Source organism: Triturus cristatus, chromosome 4_1 (genome assembly GCF_964204655.1).
Source record: "Triturus cristatus chromosome 4_1, aTriCri1.1, whole genome shotgun sequence".
NCBI lineage: Eukaryota > Metazoa > Chordata > Amphibia > Caudata > Salamandridae > Triturus > Triturus cristatus.
The window spans coordinates 1261343259-1261351852 of NC_140585.1; positions in this window are offsets into that span (position 1 = coordinate 1261343259).

The window sequence follows — 8594 nt, forward strand, 5'->3', positions numbered from 1 at the left end:
CAGTCCATCAGCGGCCCCTCTGCTGCAGCCTAGTCCGACCTTTCAGGGCCTCCAATCGCCAGTGGGTGGCAGGATTTACCATCACCTCCCCCACTGGCTCATCATCATGTCTGACAGGTGGGTTTCGCAGATAGTCTGAAGGGGCTACTCCCTCCCCTTTGAGACTACCCCTCCATCCATGCCACCTCAATTCCATCGCATGTTTGAGGATCACTTGGCCCTTCTCCAACAGGAAGTTATGGCTCTCTTCTCCTCCTGCATCCTGCTGGTGGACTATGCCAGATGGCATATGCGGGCTCTGCAGTGGGACCTGAGATTCCAGTGGGCACGGCATCAGGGGAATCTTTCCGATTGTGTCCAGATCTCGAAGGGCACTGCACACCAATTGCAGTGGTGGCTAACGAACCAGGATTGGGTTATCGGCAGGTCCCTCTCCCTTCACAGTGGTGACATATGCATCACTTCTGGGGTGGGCAGCCACATGGGGGAGGCGGAGCTCAGAGGCCTCTGGTCTCCGGCGGAGTCCGGGGTCCACATCAACCTTTTGCAGCTTTGGGCGATCCGGCTTGCACTGAAGGCTGTTCTTCCTTCTGTCAAAGGGAGAGTAGTGCAGGTGTTCATGGACAACACCACCACCATGTGATACTGCAACAAACAGGGCAGGGTGGGATCGAGGACCCTATGTCAGGAGGCACTTTGTCTTCGTGAAGTAGCTGGAACATCCGGGCATGTCCCTGGTGGTTCAACACCTGGCAGGTTCGCTGAATGCCAGGGCAGCTGCCGGTGCATGATGGATCACGGATGCAGTCTTCACTCGGAGGTGGTGCAAGGTCTCTTTCAGCAGTGGGGAGAGCCTTGGTTAGATTTATTCCCCACCGAAGAAAATGTGCAATGTCAGCAGTTCTGCACGTTGAAATTTCCAAGGCAGCACTCGCTAGGTGACGCTTTTCGCCCCGAGTGGAGTTGCGATCTTCTATACACCTTTCTGCCTATGCCACTTCTGCCCAGAGTGCTGGTGAAGATCAAGCGTGACCAGGCTCACGTCCTTCTTGTGGCCCCCGACTGCGCACGAAGAGTCTAGTATCCCAAGCTTCTGCATATGATCATCGATCCTCCGATCAGACTGCCCCTTCGGGATGATCTTCTGTTGCAGCAGCAGGGGACGGTCCTCCACCCGAACCTGTCCACCTCCTTGCATGGAGATTGAGCAGCGACAGTTGACAGCTTTCGACCTTCCTCCCGAAGTCTGCAATGTTATCTTGGTAGTCAGGCGTCCCTCCACCAAAATGATATGCCCCTGTAGGTGGAACAAATTTGTGACAGGGTGCTCAGCAAAAGCTGATCCCCTTTCTGCCCCCCTTTCAGAGGTTCTCCTCTTCAATATTTCTTTGGCCCAACAGGGCTCTGCTCTGGGCATACTAAAAGGCTATCTTTCGGCCATTTCTGCCTTTCTTCGGCTTCCTGATCAGCCTTCTCTTTTCAAGTCCCCTATTGTAAATCGCTTCCTTAAGGGGATTACTCAATGTTTTTCTTCCATTCCGTTCGTAATGCCCCAGTGAGACTTAAACCTGGTTCTAACCTACCTTATGTGCGTTCCTTTTGAGCTGTCCTCTCAGACTTTTGACACTTATAACTGCCTTTTTGGTTTCCATCACTTCTGCTTGCAGGGTGTTCATCCAGACAACGTTGTCCTTCGCACTAGGCCTTTTTTTCTTCCCAAAGTGGTTACCTCTTTCCACTAAGGACAGACCATCACTTTGCCCACCTTCTTCCCGACCCCGCATCCTTCAAAAGAGTAGAGGCTCCACCGTCTGGATTCAAAACGTGCGCTTTCATTCTATCTGGATTGCACAAAGCAATTCCTGGTGGATAACCAGCTCTTTGTTGGCTATGTGGTCGCCAAGAAAGGTCTGGCCGTGCAAAAGTGGACCATCTCTCAGGTGGGTCGTTCTTTGCATCAAAATCTGTTATTCATCGGAGAAGGAACCTCCGGTGGGGCTGCGCACCCATTCCACCAGGGCAACGGCAGCCACTACTGCTTTGGGATGTGGAGTTCCTCTTCATGACATCTGCCAGGCAGCCACGTGGGCTTCATTTCACACGTTCACTAAACATTACTGCCTGGATCACCAAATCCGGAGAGACGGCTTCTTTGGCCATTCAGTTCTCCAGGACTTTCTGGTGTTAACTTAGTTCACAGACCCACCTCCGGGGTTTGTATAGCTGGGTATCTATTCTAAGGTAAGGAACCTATAACTAGCTGTTTCTTTCAGATGAACAAGTTACTTACCTTCGGTAATGATATATCTGTAAGAGTCATATATTAGTTATGGATTCCTCACCACCCCACCCATCCTCCCCGTTCTGCGATCTGACTTCTAGGGTAAGGGACTCCCTTTCAGGGCCTTAGTGTTTGTGCACCAGTGGTCAGTGTCTTGCCTGGCTCTGCGCTTCTGGCGTGGAATGTCATGTAAAGAACTGATTTCAGTGCGCAGGGGCGGACTCTAAGTAGATACTGCGGCGTCATTCCGGCGACCACGACGCCAACGACGAACACAGAGTCTACCAACGCCACCTACTAACTCTCAGGGTTACTGCTGAAGAAAAATTCTCAGGATCTAGAAGGTGAGGAATACATAACTAATATATGTCTCTTTCAGATATATCGTTACCAATGGTAAGTAACTTGTTCAACATTTCCGCAACGGAATCAACTTTTGACGATGTTTCCGACGCTCCTGCCCGGCCCCGAAACAGTCAGTCAAGCCTTTTGGCTCGGTGCAGAGTCGTCAAACTCCTCCTTGGAACCAGAGCCCTCCGGGTCCAAACACAAGTCCAGCTCGGAGCCAAAATCCTCCATGCCGAAAGCCAAGCAACCTTCGGAGCCGAAACCTTCCACGCCGAAAGGCCATCTTACGGTGGCACTGAAGACACCGGCTCCGAAAAGTTTGGCGCCGAAACAGAAAGAAACCCCTTTGGATAAGAATCCAGACATTATAACACCAGCTCTCAGGCAAAAGAGGCTATATATTTATCCTGAGACAGGCCATATTCGCACCAAGCTGCCTCTCAGACGCAAACTTCCTGATGAGGACCTTTCTTACAAAATTCCTTTAAAAGGAAATCTGTTGCTACAATTCCTTTTTATCTACCATCACCACCACCGCCTCCTTCTCCACCTGCGAATCCCTTTGCAAATTACACCTCAGGATTCTCCACAGTCTCACCATGATGATGATGACGATGCTGATGATGGGGAATACATCTACCAATAGATCCATGGGCAGATTATACAAATGATCCCCCAGCAGATAATAATCTTGACCTCTACCCAGCCAAACCATCTCCTCAAGACGACAATGCATCCCGTCAAGAACTCATTGCTAGGGCTGCACAATATCATGGGGGTGGCACTACACAAAGAATCACTAGAGAGAAATTTTGTTCGAAACTTTAGGATCCACACACAGGTCATACAAACACTTCCCATGCTTAAAGGCATGATGAGATGCACTGATAAGATTTTTAAGGACCCAGTGAGAGCACGCATCTTGACTCCTAGGGTTGACAAAAAATGTAAGGCCTCCCCTACACACCCCATATGTATCAAGGGCCAGTTGCCATTAGATTCCCTAGTAATGTCTAATGCTCATAAGCGGGCGAATTCCCAGACATAAGGAGATGCTCCTCCGCCAGATAAGGAGTCTAAGATAATTGATGCTTCTGGTAAGCGCAGAACTGCTCAAGCTGCACATCAATGTCGCATTGCGAATATGCAGGGTCTTTTAGCTAGGTACGACAGGGCACACTGGGATGAGATGGAGCAATTGTTTCAATATCTCCCAGGCGAGCATAAAGCTAAGTCACAGGACTTAGTAAATTATGATAAACTCATTTCTAAATCCTCTATACGTTGTACTCTAGATGCTGCAGATACCGCGGTTAGAGAGGTTAATACCAGCATCTTGGTCAAGAGACGCGCTTGGTTAAGGATTTCTGGAATTAAGCCAGACGTTCAACTTTCCATCATTATTACACCTTTTGATAAAGAACATCTTTTTGGTCCAAATGTAGATCAAGCGTTGGAGAAGATGAAAAAGGACACTGAAGTGGCCAGGTCCATGAGAGCGATCCAGTCTCCTTCCAACAGAGGCTCCTTTCGTCGCTCCTTTTACAGAGGGTCTAAACCCCATCCTCAGACCAGAATACCTCAACATATAAAGGTAACAGCCAGTCCTCTACCTCCAGAGGATTTTTTCGAGAAGGTTATAGAGGAAACCACTTTAAGGGTAGGGTTAAGGGCAACACACCATGTAACTCCCCTTCCCCTAAGAAACCGTGACTTGCCCATGTTTCACCCCCTCCGACTACTCCACACCTGACGGGGGAAGACCACAACAATTTCTCCCTATTTGACAGTCTATAACAACAGACAAATGGGTGATTGGAATTATCCAACATGGTTATTGCCTGAAGCTTACCAGCAATCCCCCAAACATTCCACCTTGATCTCACAAATTGTCTCCAGAACACCTACAGTTGCTGGTCCAATCTCTCCTACTAAAAGGAGCAATAGAGCCGGTTCCAGTACAGTAGCAGGGCTCAGGGGTTTACTCTGTATTTTCTCATTCCCAAAAAAGACGGTTCCCTAAGGCCTATTCTGGATCTCAGAAAGTGAAACCATTATATATGGTCAGAACACTTTCACATGGTGACGATTCAACAGGTACTCCCACTTTTACAAAGAGCAGATTTTATGTCTAATCTAGATTTAAAAGATGCATATTTTCATGTTCCAGTTTATCCGGCTCATCGCAAATACCTCAGATTTGTGATAGCAGGCAAGTATTACCAGTTCAAGATGCTTCCCTTCAGAGTGACTACAGCACCCAGAGTTTTTACCAAATGTCTGGCAGTAGTCGCTGCTTGTCTCAGAAGACAGCAGATTCACGTCTCCCCTATCTAGACAACTGGCTTATCAAAGCCAGCACTCACCAGATCTGTCTACAACACACAAAGATCACAATAGATCTACTTTATCAACTGGGGTTCACCATCAATGCTCAAAAATCTCACCTGCATCCCTCACAGATGCAGTCTTACCTAGGAGCCAGTCTAGACACAGTCAAAGCTCTAGCCTCTCCCAATGTAGCCAGAATACACAATATTCAGGCTAGGATTCTACAGTTTCAACCCAACCAAGCTTTACCAGCCAGAGTGTTCATGCATCTGCTGGGAATGATGGCGTCTTGCATTGCAATTGTACCTCATGCAAGACTTCCCATGCGTACCCTACAAGAGTGCTTAGCACGTCAGTGGAATCAATCACAGGGTCAGTTAACCGATCTAGTGCTGGTAGACGGCCGTACCCATCGCTCTCTGCAGTAGTGGTCCCCACAAAACTTCATCTACCCTATTCTACAGATCATGCTCAAAGCAGACGCATCTCTGACAGATTGGGGGGCTCATCTCAAAGATTACCCAATACAGGGCCTGTGGAGCAACAAACACAAATGTCTCCACATCAACTATCTAGAGCTTTTAGCAGTTTTTCTAGTACTTGAAGCTTTTCAAACTCACCTCATAGGCAAAACTGTCCTAGTCTTAACAGACATGACAGCGGTGTATTATGTGCAGAAACTGGGTGGGGAACACACTCCAACTCTCGCTCAAGCCATTTGGAATTGGGCAATGCATCACAAGATTTATCTTCTGGCAGAAGATCTCCCAGGAGTAAACAATCAAATTGCAAACCTCCTCAGCAGAAGGAGACAGCAAGTTCACGAGTGGGAACTTTATCCCCATATTCTCCTTCCCTATTTTCAACAGTGGGGTTTTCTACAGATAGACCTGTTAGTCACAGCCGAAAATGCCCAAGCTTCTGCTCCAGGTTCCCACACCCGCTCTCAAAGGGCAATGCCCTATGGATGAATTGGTCCTTGATATTTTCCTATGCTTTTCCGCCTCTCCCGCTCATTCTGTTTGTTGTTCGGAAACTCGGGCAAACATCCCTCACATTAATTCTAGTAGCTCCCAAATGGGCCTCAACCATGGTACACCATTCTGTTGGAGCTGTCAGCAGTTCCACATCAAAAGCTGCACCTCACCTCCAGTCTCCCCCCACAGAACCATGAAGAAATCAGACATCCAAATCCCAAAGAACTGAATTTAGCCATCTGGTGCCTGAAGTCATTGAGTTCGGTTATTTAAATTTGCCACCAGACTGTATGAATATTTTAAAGGAAGCAAGAAGGCCTAACACCAGAGCTTGCTATGCAGCAAAATGGAAAATATTTATTGTATACTGTAATAACAACAAAATCAATCCTTTAGATGCTTCTATGCAAAACATGATCTGTTACCTCTTACATTTACAGCAAACTGGACTAGCTTACAAATCTATTTGTTTGCACCTTGCAGCAGCAGCTCCGTACCTACAGAACAGACAACATCTGTCACTATTCAGAGTTCCAGTAAGCAAAGCTTTCATGGAAGGATTAAAATGTGTAATACCACCAAGGTACCACCAAGGATTCCTCCTGCCCCAATATGGAATCTCAACATTGTTCTAACAAGGCTCATGGGGCCACCTTTTGAACCATTGCATAAGTGCCCTTTGCAATTTCTCTCATGGAAGGTTGCTTTCCTCATTGCCATCACATCACTAAGGAGAGTTAGTGAGCTACAGGCATTAACCTTAGAAGAACCCTTATTTCAGCTACACAAAGACAGGATAGTTCTCCGCACCAACCCTAAATTCCTTCCCAAAGTAGTTTCTGCTTTTCATATAAACCAATCGATTGAGTTACAAGTTTTCTTTCCTCAACCTGATTCTGTAGCAGAACGAGCTCTTCACACGCTTGATGTTTAGAGCTTTACTGTACTACATAGATAGGACAAAAGACTTCAACAAAACAACTGTTTGTTGCATTTGCTCCACCTCACAAAGTCAATCCTATCTCTAAATCTGGTATTGCCAGATGGATTGTTAAATGCATTCAAACATGCTATGCTAAAGCTATAAGAATTCTAACAGTACTCTCTAGAGCGCATTTCACTCGCAAAATAGGGGCTTTCTTGGCCTTTTTTAGGTAACATAACTCTAGTTGACATGTGTAAGGCAGCTACAAGGTCTACACCACACACGTTTACCAAACACTATTGTGTAGATGTATCAGCACGTCAACAGGCTAATCAGTACTTAAAACGTTGTTCCAAACAACTGAAACTTCTACAGGTTAGCCACTGCTTTGGGAGTATACTGCTTTGTAGTCTATGCAAAGCATGTGTATCTGCAGCACACATTCCTCGAACGGATGTTACCCAGTAAGCATTAGTTCTTGGCATGTATAGCTGTAGATTCACATGCACCCACCCACCTCCCCGGTTACCTATAGTTGTTGCAGTTTTTCATTGTATATTTATATGCATGGACATCACTACACTTACTTACCCCATTCTCACCCTCTTACGGGAAAACAGTAACAATGGAGTTGATGGCCATGCGCACTATCGCTGAAAGGAGGAGTCAGTTTACCTTGTGACTTGGAAAGACTTCTTCGAAGGAAAACAATTTGCAAACATCCGGAACCAAAACTAGATGGCAGGAGTATGCAAAGCATGTGAATATACAGCTCTGTATGCCAAGAACAGATGCTTACTGGTTAGGTAACATTATCCTCCACCAGTTCATCTTTACAGTCAGTTAATACTGCTTGCGTTCTGGGCTGATTTTCCCATGTGTTGTGGGATTTGGTGGCACGCCTGCTACCCTCGCTTCTAGATGAGACCCGGAACGATCTTACCCAGATTCTCCAGGATGGACAACAGACAGCTAAGTTGATGGTACTATGTTGTATGGATACCATGGACTCAGTGGGTCAAGCCATGGTGTTTACAGTGGCACTCCACCCTCGTGCCTGGCACCGCAACTCTAATTTTTTTTGGAGGCTTTTCGGGTCACCTTAGTAGCCGTGTTCCTTTGATGGCATCCATCCGGTCGGCACACAAGTCCATTCTGCATTGCAGGGACAGTCTTTCTTTTCTAGTTAACTATTCCACCTTCTGGTGGCACCCGGTGAGGTGTTCCTGCCTTCTGCAGGTATTATATCTTCAAGATGTCGATGAAAGCTTTTAGCTCCCGTTAGCTGGGACGTAATTGCTTTGTGGCCCTTTGTGGGTTTCAGCACCTGATGGTACAAGGTTTTCTTCTTTTCTAAAGATAGTCTTCCTACCCAAGTAATAATTTTATGTATGATATTTTGCTTGCTTTGTGTGGATGCACTATTGCCTATGTTCCCTGTTCAATGTGGCCCCTTGTACTCCCTTGATTACTATGAGGCACAATTTGACCCAGGTGCCAGGGATGATTCATGGGATGATTATACCATTGAATCACTGGTATATATGGACCTAAACCTTTATCCCGCAAAGCCATCACCTCCTAATGATGCTACCTTGTATCACGAGGTCATCAGCAGGGCTGCCACATTCCACAAGGTAGAATTGCATAGGGCTTAAGAGGATGAGGACTATCTTTACGGTAAGGTTGGTGCAGTATCTACCATAGGTATACAAGGTCTCCTTGCTTTTAT